This window comes from Miscanthus floridulus, chromosome 3, assembly GCF_019320115.1.
Source record: "Miscanthus floridulus cultivar M001 chromosome 3, ASM1932011v1, whole genome shotgun sequence".
In the NCBI taxonomy this organism is placed as follows: Eukaryota; Viridiplantae; Streptophyta; class Magnoliopsida; order Poales; family Poaceae; genus Miscanthus; species Miscanthus floridulus.
The window spans coordinates 117126440-117139718 of NC_089582.1; the positions used below are offsets into that span (position 1 = coordinate 117126440).

A 13279-nucleotide genomic window follows, 5' to 3' on the forward strand; every position below is an offset into this window, starting at 1 on the left:
AAATGTTGATCACACAAGTTTAGGTATTGTATTTGAAAAATCATTTCTACAATATGGGGTGACTTTTAGGCTCCACCCGAATGCCCACCTCTACTTGGTTTGTCTAGATTACTTTCATATTCTATGTTTTCATGTTCAATAAATGAATTTTAGAAAGCAAAAGGTACACAAATTATACCATAGCCCATAGGGCGGCAATCAAGGTCAAAATGTTATAGGTTGCGTTTGGATGTTGGTATTTAGCCCTAGAATCTGGATTTGGCATTGGGTACCAACAAATACCTATTGTTTGGATGACTTTGGTATTAGGGAATGGAATCAAGCGCCAATGCCATGAAAATATCCCGCAAGTCTTACGTGAGCCCGCCCACGATTCTGAGCACTCCGGCTCTGTATTCACATGAATCGACCTTTTCCCCTCCCCCATGCGTACCTCTTCGTCTTCGCGCCCACAGAAAACAAAACGCTCCTGCCTGCTGAGGGGAACGAGCGGGAGGCGATCCTAGGAGGATGCTGTTGCCGCCGTAGGTACCCTCTCTCAGTCACCTCCTAGCCTCCCCACTGCATCCACCCCTCCCCATCACCTCCTCGCCTCCCCCACCGCATCTGCCCTACCCGCTCACAGCCGCCACCATCAGCTCCCTCACCAGCGCCCTCCGTGCTCTCTCCTCCCTGATAGCCCGCCGCCAAGTCCGCCACCGTGCTCTGCTCCCTCCCGACCGTCTGCTCCATCCATGGTGCCGTGGCCTCCTCCTCATTCCCTTGGACTTCTGTCCATCCTCCATTATTTCCCCTCTCTCTCCGCTAGTCAATCTCACGAACAAGGGAGTTTGTTTTGGATGGCTGGTTGAATCTCTAAGCCCCCTCTCTCATCTATGGCACTCCATTGCAGTACACAGAGAAAGCCTAATGATGTCTTACATTAATTTTTTAGATTGCTCTCCAAGCGTTGGGTCCTCTTTAGGTCAATTGATGAATTGAAGGTATGTGATTCTTAGTTGTTGTGTTATTGTTGTACGCTGTGAAGTTTATCATCGTATGTTGTTGTGTTGTTGTGTTTAGAATTTTATTTCTTACAAGTGATGTGTGTGCATTGTAGCTATACAATGTTAGATCTTGAATTGGTTTCTTGTATAACTGAAGAAAATAAAAGAAGAGGAGGCAGATTGTGTTGATAGAACTTTACTTTGAGTCAGTTGTTCTTGGGGTAGCATATCTTAGTTCACAGAGGGGCCCAAGGAATTTAGTGTGCTTTAGTGATGATGAGCGTAGGCACAATACTAGGAAAGATTTGCTCAAAGAAATGTATGATGGATCTAAAGTTACATGCTATGATAAGTTGCGTTTGACTAAAGGGAACTTCCATGATCTATGCACCATGTTGCATGAGACATGTGGTCTCCATGATAGTGTATATGTGAGTGTGGAAGAAAAGGTTGCTATGTTCTTGCTAGTAGTTGGGCATGGTCTAAAAATGAGGTTGTTGCGTGGTGATTACAAGTGTTCTTTAGAGACCATCAGTAGACACTTTTCTAATGTGCTGACAGCCATTCTATCTCTAAGTGAGGAGTTCATTAAGCTTCTTGAACCTTTTGTTCAACCACCTGATGATTATAAGTGGAAGTGGTTTGGCAATGCACTTGGAGCACTTGATGGGTGTCATGTTGATGTGTCTGTTCCCGTGGTTGACCAAGGGAGGTACAGGAACATAAAGCAACAAATCACTACTAACATGTGAGGTGTGGTTGATTGGAATATGAAGTTCTTGTATGTGTTACCTGGCTGGGAAGGTTCAGCCTTTGACTCAAGAGTTCTATGTGATGCAATGAGTCGCCAAGATGGATTTGTTGTACCTAAGGGTACGACTCTTTATCTTGGCAATTTTTTTCTTTCATTTGGTTGATAGCTAACGAAGTTGCTTCACAATAGGGAAGTATTATTTAGTTGATGCTGGTTATACCAATGGACCTGGATTTCTTGCTCCATTCAGATCCACTCGGTACCATTTGAAAGAGTGGGTTTCAAGTCAACAACAGCCAAAAACCCCCAAAGAGTTGTATAACTTGCGTCATTCTCGTGCTAGAAATGTTGTAGAGAGAACTTTTGGTTTATGGAAGAAAAAATGGGCTATCCTACGCACACAACGTTTCTTTGACATAAAAGATCAGGTAACAATTGTAAGTTTTAGCAGCACACAGAAAGTTTCTTTGACATAACAGAAATTTGAATGGCAATTTCTGACTACTAACTAACATTATTGCATATTCAAATTATTAATGCTTGTTGTGTGTTACACAACTTTGCAAGGGATAGACAACATGTGATGGATGATTTCTAATTGCAAGCAGTGGACGCTGAAGTAGCAGCTATGCCAAATGAGCCTATAGATGATGCTAACTTAATTAGAAATGTTCAAGTGACTAATGAATGGATCACCTTTAGGGAGCAACTAGCTAATGGCATGTTTGATGAGTACCTTGTGCAACATGGTGATGCCGAGATGGAGTAGGCCGTGTGGGTTATCTTTTGTGTGAAAGAATAGCTGTCTTCTGTGGTGTACATGCATCAGCTGTGGTATTATATGATATTACCTTACTTTAAGTTCTATGGTATTTTGTGGATAGCACCATGGCTGCAGCAAAAGGAAAAAGGGTTTACCTCACTTGGACAGATGAGATGGACAATGCATTGTTGGCTATCCTTGTTGAGCATCACAACAATGGTGATCATGCCCAAAATGGATGGAAGCCACATGTCTACAATGCCGCTATAAAGAATGTACATGAGAGGTGCAATGTGGAGATCACAAAGGACAATATAATAGCACGGTGCAAGACTTTTGACAAGCATTATGAGATCATTAGCAAGATACTTTCTCAGAGTGGATTTGGTTGGGATTGGGAGAATAATAAGCTGTCAATTGATAGTGAAGATGTGTGGAATAGATATGTGGAGGTAAGGATACTTTCTCGTCTGCTTTTATTTTCTAGTTTGCTGTAGTTCTAGTACATGTATATAGATGGTCTTTAGATGCTTGTGAGTTGTGACCAGTCCACTGTCCAGTGTCTATAGTTACACAAAATTTATGAAAAATGCTAACTACTTAACACATATTTTGTTTTCTGTCACACTTCTGTCTCACTTTTGTAGTAACATGTGCCTGTTATGCAGAGTAACAAGGCATCAGCTTGTTACAAGACCAAAGTAGTGAAGAATTGGGATGCACTCAGCACTATTTACTCATCTGATCATGCCAATGGGGAAGGAGCCAAGACTAGTGCTGAAAGTGCTCAAGATTCACTTGAACAAGCTGATGATGCATCCCCGGAGTTGCCCCAAAAGAGGTAGCGAATTGGTGATGCAATTCTTTGCATGCTTAGAGATATGAAGACCTCATTCAAAGATGCTTTGGAGTCAACTGAGCCATTACCGCTGCCCCATGTCACCCCTACTGCTGAAATCGTTGCTGCACTTCAAATGATACCAGATTTTGCTAGGTGTGACATGCTGCAATCTTATGGGAAGCTAATCCTTAATGAGCGCTTATTCCAAGCGCTTATGGAGCTTCCCATGGCCATGAGGAAGGAATGGCTCTTGATGTTGAATGAGAAGGATGGCAATTGAGGGACTTCCTGTCAACTTGTTGTCATGTAATGCTTAAGAACATGTTATCCTAATTAGGAGCTTCTGTTATGGTAGGCAAAAACATGTCTTGTCTAATTGCTGACCTATTTAGTATGTTGTAATCTTCTATGGGTACTTGGAAGCTACTGATCTCATGTTATTTGCTATATAATGGCTACTATGTTCTTGTGCTTTCATTTTTTCACTTTTTCATTCCTCTCCAGCTATTTTGATCATTTTAATAAAGTTTTCCTATTTTTATATGTGAAAAGTGATATATGATACTTCTAATATATCCACAATCTATGGAGACTACATTCTCATACATGTAAAATGTTGTATACTGTCTAGACTCTTCAAAACATAGAATTCGACAGTTTGTACATCCAAACAAGAATTGGAATTGGCTGCTACCCTTTGATTCTAACTACCAATTACATACACTTCTAAACAACAACATTGGCATTGCAGGCCATTTTCATTTCCACTCAGATTTGGTATTCCTACCCCAATGCAATTCCTTCACCTCAATACCAACATTCAAATGAAGCCATAGAGATTCATGCTTTAGACACAAATGCAATAGAAATTAGGGTCTATTTGGATCATTAGAGCTAGTTACTAATTAAGACTAAAAATTAGTCAAAATCAGTTAGAGTTAGCTAGTTAGTTAGCTAGTACCTAGTACAACATCTATTAGCTCTTTGGTTTAGATAAGCTAAAGTTACTTTTAGCAAAAGCTGGCACGCTGTCCCCGAGGTCACGTCGGAGCCAACCGTTCATCAGCCTGTTCGCTTGCTCGTAAACGATCGTAAATTTCTAGCCGGGAACAGTGTTTTTCTCTCACACCAAACCAGCCAGCAGTAAATAATCCACGATACGATACGGCCTCCCGAACAAGTTGCATATCACAGCGATTGTTAGCCTCGCAGGCTGTCGGATATGCCTGCAGAGGCCACGATATACATCCTCATCTGAGAAAAGTTCAAGGCATTGGCTACAGCTAGTCAGCATGTTCGCTTGCTCGTAAACGATCGTAAATTTTCAGTCGGGAACAGTGTTTTTCTCTCACACCAAATCAGCCAGCAGTAAATAATCCACGATACGATACGGCCTCCCGAACAGGCCGAGTGTTGGGAAGAAGCGCTCTGGTGTGACGTCAAGACGATGGAAAAAGTAGCGTGCATGTTGCCAGCAAAAGACTGAGAAACAGTGACTCATGGGACCACGAACTGTAACCTGCGTTGGAGTGGACAGTAACCTTAGTTTACTCAAGTAGACTAGCACTTTTGGACGAGGCTAAGAGGGTGTTGGATTCTTCGGTCGTTTCTAAAATTCAAATGTCACATCGAATGTTTAGACTAATAAAAAGTATTAAATATAGATTAATTATAAAATTAATTACATAGATAAAGGCTAATTTATGAGATAAATTTATTAAGTCTAATTAATCTAATATTATCATATGTTTACTGTAGCACCATGTTGTCAAATCATGAACTAATTATGTTTAAAAAATTCGTCTCGTAAATTAGTCGCAAGTTGTGTAATTAGTTTCATAATTAATCTATATTTAATACGTCATACATGTATTAAAACATTCGATGTGAAAAAAAATTTAAAAAGTAAAACCAAACAGACCCTAACAAATTGGACTGCCCGCGTTGGGCTTGCCCTAACGAATAGCCCATGTATCAAATGTTCCTTAACAGTGACAACGATGAGTTGAAGGGACAAAGCAGCACATGACATCTAGTCCAGGCCGAAAGAGTGACCCCTTAAATTATTGGTGGTTGTCTACTTCATTCTCTCACCTATAAAATTAGGTATTCTATCCCTTAAAATATAAACTAGATAGCTTACTCGTGTGTTGCTACGGGACAACTAAATCTTTTATACTAAAAACACACGGATCGCACGATAAGATAATAATATTGTTAAATTAAATTAATTTTGTCTAATGATTAATTAAGAATAAGACGATTCACCAGGTCATTGATACAGATAATATCCAAATACCAAATATGCTCACTTTGTGATCCATGGAAAGAAAAGTGAATTGTTTTGGTTTTGGTGAACATCAAAGAAAAAACTTGCTCTTCTTCTGTAAAAAATTCTTCTAAAAATACCGAACATGAAAGTCGAAGTATATATTTTAGTCCATACAAAGTCTATTTTTCGAAGATCCACTATGATTAAAAAGCAAAGTTCATGAAATTAACACAGTCACGGAGAGCGCAGCGTCGCAGGCCCACAAACTCTACTGTATAGACTTTTTCGTGATATGTCTAAGATAATATTTTATATCGGCAGAAAGAATTCTCCGATATCCATTTCTTTCATGCGCCAATAAATCCATGAATAAGTTCCGCTGCATCTCCATATAATCCTATACACATAGGTTCGAGTATATATATAAATATTAGTGCCTGTCACATGGATAATACTGTGTGTCTTAAAAATCTATCATAAAATTTTAAAACAAAGTATGTTATACTTACCGTATAAATATGTGTGGCTTTAGGACTATTTCACACAGACATATATTATAGAATAAGGTATCCACTTGAGTGTCTGTTCCAAGATGTTGAATTAGGTGTTGTAATTCTTAATTTCGACACATTTTTTAGGTCAAGGCAACAAATGGTGATACTTTTCTTAGTGGTGCATAATTTTATGGTGCACCTCTTGACTATCTAAGTAAGGACAGGTTAGCACTGTAAAGGCTCAAAAAAATTGCTGAAAAGGCCAAAGTTGAGTTTTCCTCCACTATGCATACTAAAACCTATGTCCTAGTTTATCATTGTCGATGCTTTTGATGCAAAGCAATTCAACATTACCATGATCAGATATAAGTTTGAATCTCTGGTGAGCAATCTCATAGAGAGACTCATCCTTTATGTGATCTGCCTCAAGGATATTGGCAGGACGATGGATCAATGTTGGAATATCATACCAAAAAGTGTCCACGTTTTGTCCAAGATTTATTTCCCATAAATATATGCGAGTACTATGATAACACTAACTACATCAAATGAAAGATTAGAGAGAATTTGCATTGCCTTCAGAAGGATTTATTTATTAAGTTCTTTGGACTCTACAGATAGTTTTGAAATATCTGTTTGCATGTCTTACCTCATATCCTAATTCAAATTTTTGTAGTTTAATTAGAATATGGGGAAATGATTCAAAATAAACAGACCCAATGGTAGTTTCAGTAAGAAACAACAAGCGAGGGCGATGGAATACGTGAGCGTGAAACCAAATAAAAGGAGAAAAAACTGTCCCTTTTACAAATGCAAAGAGAGGAAGTAATTAAATGTAGTCAGATTTGGCAAGGCTCTCAGAAATGCAATGAGGCCCTTTTGTCTTAATTTTCTTTCCTTTTATGTTAATTCTCTTTTCTTTTGCTCGTTGCCATATATGCTGGTGCATGCAAACATATAATGTGTATATGGATAGCACAATAATTTTCTACTTTCTATTTTACCGTGATTTCTCTATCACATGACAACCAATATTCAATCAAGGAGAATCGCACCAAAGGACACAGCATGAGGGAGATGTCGTGAGATTACAGGCGTGGACAGACGGACGAACCAAAATAAATATCACACCAAAAAATATCTATACTTTATTCTTTTTAGTTGTACATGTCTTACCTCGTATCCTAATTCAAAATTTTATAGTTTAATTAGAATATGGGGAAAAAATTCAAAATGAACAGACCCAAGGGCAATTTCAGCACGAAACAGCAAGCGAGGGCGATGGAACACGTGAGCGTGAAACCAAATGAAAGGAGAAAAAAGTTGTCCCTTTTACAAATGCAAAGAGAAGTAATTAAATGTAGGCAAATTTGGCAAGGTTCTTAGAAATGCAAAGAGATTCCTTTTGTCTTAATTCTCTTTCCTTTTGTGTTAATTCTCTTTTCTTTTGCTCGTTACCATATATGCTGGTGCATACAAACATGCAATGTGTATATAGATAGCATAATAATTTTCTATTTCCTATTTTGTTGTGATTTTTCTATCACATGACAGCCAATATTCAATCAAGGAGAATCACACCAAAGGACACAGCATATGGGAGATGTCGTGGGATCGCAGGCGCAGGCAGACGGACAAACCAAAACAAATATCGCATAAAAAAATGTCCATATTTTGTTCTTTTTAGTTGTACATGTCTTACCTCGTATCCTAATCAGAAAGGAAAGAGTCTACTTGACCCCTTAAATTATTGGTGGTTGTCTACTTCATCTCCTCACGTATAAAATCGGGTATTCTACCCCTTAAAATATAAACTAGGTAGCCTGTCCGTGCGTTGCTACGTGACAACTAAATCTTTTGTACTAAACACACATGGATCGCACGATAAGATAACAATACTGTTAAATTAAATTAATTTTGTCTAATAATTAATTAAGAGTAAGAGGATTCACCAGGTCATTGATACGGATAATATCCAAATACCAAATACGCTCACTTTGTGATCCATGGAAAGAAAAGTGAATTATTTTGATTTTGGTGAACATCAAAGAAAAAGCTTGCTCTTCTTCTGTAAAAAATTCTTCTAAAAATACCAAACCTAATCGTTGCATAAAAGTTCCTACCATACTTTTATGTTTACGAGCTAAAGTTCTAGCACATGAAAGTCGAAGTATATATTTTAGTCGATACAAAGTCTATTTTTTCGAAGATCCACTATGATTAAAAAGCAAAGTTCGTGAAATTAACACAGTCATGGAGAGCGCAGCGTCGCAGGCTTACAAACTCTACTGTATAGACTTTTTTTGTGATATGTCTAAGATAATATTTTATATCGGCATAAAGAATTCTCCTATATCTATTTCTTTCATGCGCCAATAAATCTATGAATAAGTTTCGCTGCATTTCCATATAATCTTGTACACATAGGTTCGAGTATATATGTAAATATTAGCGCCTGTCACATGGATAATACTGTGTCTTAAAAAATCTATCATAAAATTTTAAAACAAAGTATGTTATACTCACCGTATAAATATGTGTGGCTTTAGGACTATTCCACACAGATATATATTGTAGAATAAGATATCCACTTAAGTGTCTGTTCCAAGATATTGAATTAGGTGTTGTAATTCTTAATTTCAACACATTTTTCAAGTCAAGGCAACCAATGGTGACACTTTTCTTAGTGGTGCATAATTTTATGGTGCATCTCTTGGCTATCTGAGTAAGAACAAGTTAGCACTGCAAAGGCTCAGAAAAGCTGTTGAGAAGACCAAGGTTGAGTTTTCTTCCACTATGCATACTAAAACCTATGTCCCCATTTATCATTGCCGATGCTTTTGATGCAAAGCAATTTAACATTACCATGATCAGATATAAGTTTGAGTCTCTTGTGAGCAATCTTATACAGAGACTCTCATCCTTTATGTGATCTGCCTCAAGGATATTGGCAGGACGATGGATCTATGTTGGAATGTCACACCAAAAAGTGTCCATATTTTATCCATGATTTATTTCCCATGAATACATGCGGGTACTATGATAACACTAACTACACCAAATAAAAGATTAGAGAGAATTTGCATTGCCTCCAGAAGGATTTATTTATTAAGTTCTTTGGACTCTACAGGTAGTTTTGAAATATCTGTTTGCATGTCTTACCTCGTATCCTAATTCAAAATTTTATAGTTTAATTAGAATGTAGGGAAATAATTTAAAATGAACAGACCCAAGGACAATTTCAGCAAGAAACAGCAAGCGAGGGCGATAGAACACATGAGCGTGAAACTAAATGAAAGGAGAAGAAAACTATCCCTTTTGCATATGCAAAGAGGAGAAGTAATTAAATGTAGGCCGATTTGGCAAGGTTCTCAGAAATGCAAAGAGGTTCCTTTTGTCTTAATTCTCTTTCCTTCTGTGTTAATTCTTTTTCCTTTTGCTCGTTGCCATGTATGCTGGTGCATGTAAACATGCAATGTGTATATGGATAGCACAATAATTTTCTAGTTCCTATTTTGCCGTGATTTCTCTATCACTTGAAAACCAATATTCAATCAAGGAGAATCGCACCAAAGGACGCAGCATGTGGGAGATGTCGTGGGATCACAAACGTGGACAAACGAACAAACCAAAATAAATATCGCACCAAAAAAATGTCTACACTTTGTTCTTTTTTATTGTGCATGTCTTACCTCATATCCTAATCAGAAAAGAAGGAGTCTACTTGACCCCTTAAATTATTGGTGGTTGTCTACTTCATCTCCTCACCTATAAAATCGGGTATTCTACCCCTTAAAATATAAACTAGGTAGTGTGCTCGTGCGTTGTTATGGGACAACTAAATCTTTTGTACTAAAAACACATGGATCGCACGATAAGATAATAATACTGTTAAATTAAATTAATTTTGTCTAATGATTAATCAAGAGTAAGAGGATTCACCAGGTCATTGATATGGATAATATCCAAATACCAAATATGCTCACTTTGTGATCCATGGAAAGAAAAGTGAATTGTTTTGGTTTTGGAGAACATCAAAGAAAAAACTTGCTCTTCTTCCGTAAAAAATTCTTCTAAAAATACCGAACCCAATCGTTGCATAAAAGTCCGTATCATACTTTTATGTTTACGAGCTAAAGTTCTAGCACATGAAAATCGAAGTATATATTTTAGTCGATATAAAGTCTGTTTTTTTAAGATCCACTATGATTAAAAAGCAAAGTTTGTGAAATTAACACAGTCACGAAGAGCGCGGTGTCGCAGGCTCACAAACTCTATTGTATAAATTTTTTCGTGATACGGCTAAGATAATATTTTATATCGGCAGAAAGAATTCTCCGATATCCATTTCTTTCATGCGCCAATAAATCCATGAATAAGTTCCGCTGCATCTCCATATAATCATGTACACACCGTATAAATATGTATGGCTTTAGAACTATTCCACACAGACATATATTATAGAATAAGGTATCCACTTGAGTGTCTGTTCCAAGATGTTAAATTAGGTGTTGTAATTTTTAATTTCGACATATTTTCTGGTCAAGGCAACCAATGGTGACACTTTTCTTAGTGGTGCATAATTTTATAGTGCACCTCTTGACTATCTAAGTAAGGACAAGTTAGAACTGTAAAGGCTCAGAAAAACTGCTGAGAAGACCAAGGTTGAGTTTTCCTTCACTATGCATACTAAAACCTATGTCCCCATTTATTATTGCTGATGCTTTTGATGCAAAGCAAATCAACATTACTATGATCAGATATAAGTTTGAGTCTCTTATGAGCAATCTTATAGAGAGACTCTTATCCTTTATGTGATCTGCCTTAAGGATATTGGTAGGATGATGGATCCATGTTGGAATATCACACAAAAAAGTGTCCACGTTTTATCTACGATTTATTTCCCATGAATACATGCGGGTACTATGATAACACTAACTACACCAAATGAAAGATTAGAGAGAATTTGCATTGCCTCCAGAAAGATTTATTTATTAAGTTCTTTGGACTCTACAGATAGTTTTGAAATATCCATTTGCATGTCTTACCTCATATCCTAATTCAAAATTTTATAGTTTAATTAGAATATGGGGGGAAGAATTCAAAATGAACAGACCTAAGGGCAATTTCAGCAAGAAACAACAAGTGAGGGCGATGGAACACGTGAGCGTGAAACCAAATAAAAGGAGAAAAAAAACTGTCTCTTTTGCAAATGCAAAGAGGAGAAGTAATTAAATATAGGCAGATTTGGTAAGGTTCTCAGAAATGTAAAAAGATTCCTTTTGTGTTAATTCTCTTTCCTTCTGTGTTAATTCTCTTTCCTTTTGCTCGTTGTCATGTATGTTGGTGCATGCAAACATGCAATGTGTATATGGATAGCACAATAATTTCCTACTTCCTATTTTGTCGCGATTCATCTGTCACATGACAGCCAATATTCAATCAAGAAGAATCGCACCAAATGACACAGCATGCGGAGAGATGTCGTGGGATCGCAGACGTGGGCAGACGGACAAATCAAAATAAATATCGTACCAAAAAATGTCTACACTTTGTTCTTTTTAGTTGTACATGTCTTACCTCGTATCCTAATTCAAAATTTTATAGTTTAATTAGATATGGGGAAAGGATTCAAAATGAATAGACCCAAGGCAATTTCAGCAAGAAATAGAAGCGAGGGCGATAGAACACATGAGCGTGAAACCAAATGAAAGGAGAAAAAAGCTGTCCCTTTTGTAAATGCAAAGATGAGAAGTAATTAAATATAGGCAGATTTGGCAAGATTCTCAGAAATGCAAAAAGGTTCCTTTTGTCTTAATTCTCTTTCCTTTTGTGTTAATTCTCTTTTCTTTTACTCGTTGCCATGTATGCTGGTGCATGCAAACATGCAATGTGTATATGGATAACACAATAATTTTCTACTTCCTATTTTGCCGTGATTTCTCTATCACATGACAAGCAATATTCAATCAAGGAGAATCGCACCAAAGGACGCAGCATGCAGGAGATGTCGTGGGATCGCAGACGTGGACAGACGGACGAACCAAAATAAATGTCGCACAAAAAAATGTCCATACTTTATTGTTTTTAGTTGTATAGGAGAAAACCGTCTAAATAACCCCGGAAGCAGTTTTAAAGGTGGTTTCACTGATGTGGCATATTAAAAGGTCTACACAATCCCCTAACATATGAAGGGTTGATTAAATAACCCCATCAACTATAAAACCAGATATTAGAGCCCTTAAAGTATATCTAATAATGTTCAAAATGACCCTCATGATAGTCTTGTTGGGCCGTTTAGACATCATATCCCACCATACTGACCTAAGCACCCATACTTACACGTAGGCCCATTGGCTGCCTCCCTCTCTCTACTCTTTCTGGATTATGGCACCGTCTGATGAGCACCACCTTGTCTCTTGCTCCACCTCATAGCATTCCTCGATGTCATTGAGTTCATGCACTACACCTATACCCTTGTCATTCGCCCCTTCCACATCCTCGTGTTGTCTCATTTTGTCCTTCTATTGCTACCTAAAAATTGAAGGATAACCTAATGGAGGATATGGGAGGGGCCGGATCGGATGATGAGGGTGTAGGCTTGGGTGCTTGAACATGCGCACAAGCATAGGTACTTATGCTAATGTGTTGGAATATGGTGTCCAAATAGACTCACAAGACCATTCAACTATTCAAGGGTGTCATTTGAATATTATTGGATACTTTAAGGGCTATAATATCAGATTTTATAGTTGAGGGGGTTATATATAATCAACACTTGATATGTTAGAGGGTTATGTAGACTTTTTAATACGCAAGTCAGCGAAACCACCTCGGGGGTTATGTAGATGATTTTAAATAGTTTGAGGGTTAGAATACCTGATTTAGGGGTAAAGTAGACAACTATAAATAGTTGAGGTGTGAAGTAGACTTTTTCCCGAGCAGAAACAGGCCATTTTTTAGGTGCAACGTGTCCACCCAAGCACATGACACGCGGACCAAACGTCAGCGCTACGGAACTGCTCTGTGTAACGTGGGCCCGTCCGTGAATGGGCGGTCCAAAATATCAGTGGCCACGTCAGCACTCGAACCGCTCCCGCGCTCGGTCACGTGCCCCTCACGCGCTGCACTAGGGTTTCCGCAGCATACCTACAAGTACTCGAAACCCC

At 38.0% G+C, this 13279-nt stretch overlaps 2 pseudogenes; both read left to right on the plus strand.

The window, feature by feature from the left end:
* The first annotated feature begins 1106 nt into the window (after window positions 1-1106).
* LOC136544264 (protein ALP1-like) lies at window positions 1107-2509 on the plus strand (annotated as a pseudogene).
* Window positions 2510-2628: 119 nt separating this feature from the next.
* Window positions 2629-3624, plus strand: LOC136544265 (uncharacterized; annotated as a pseudogene).
* The last annotated feature ends 9655 nt before the right edge of the window (window positions 3625-13279 follow it).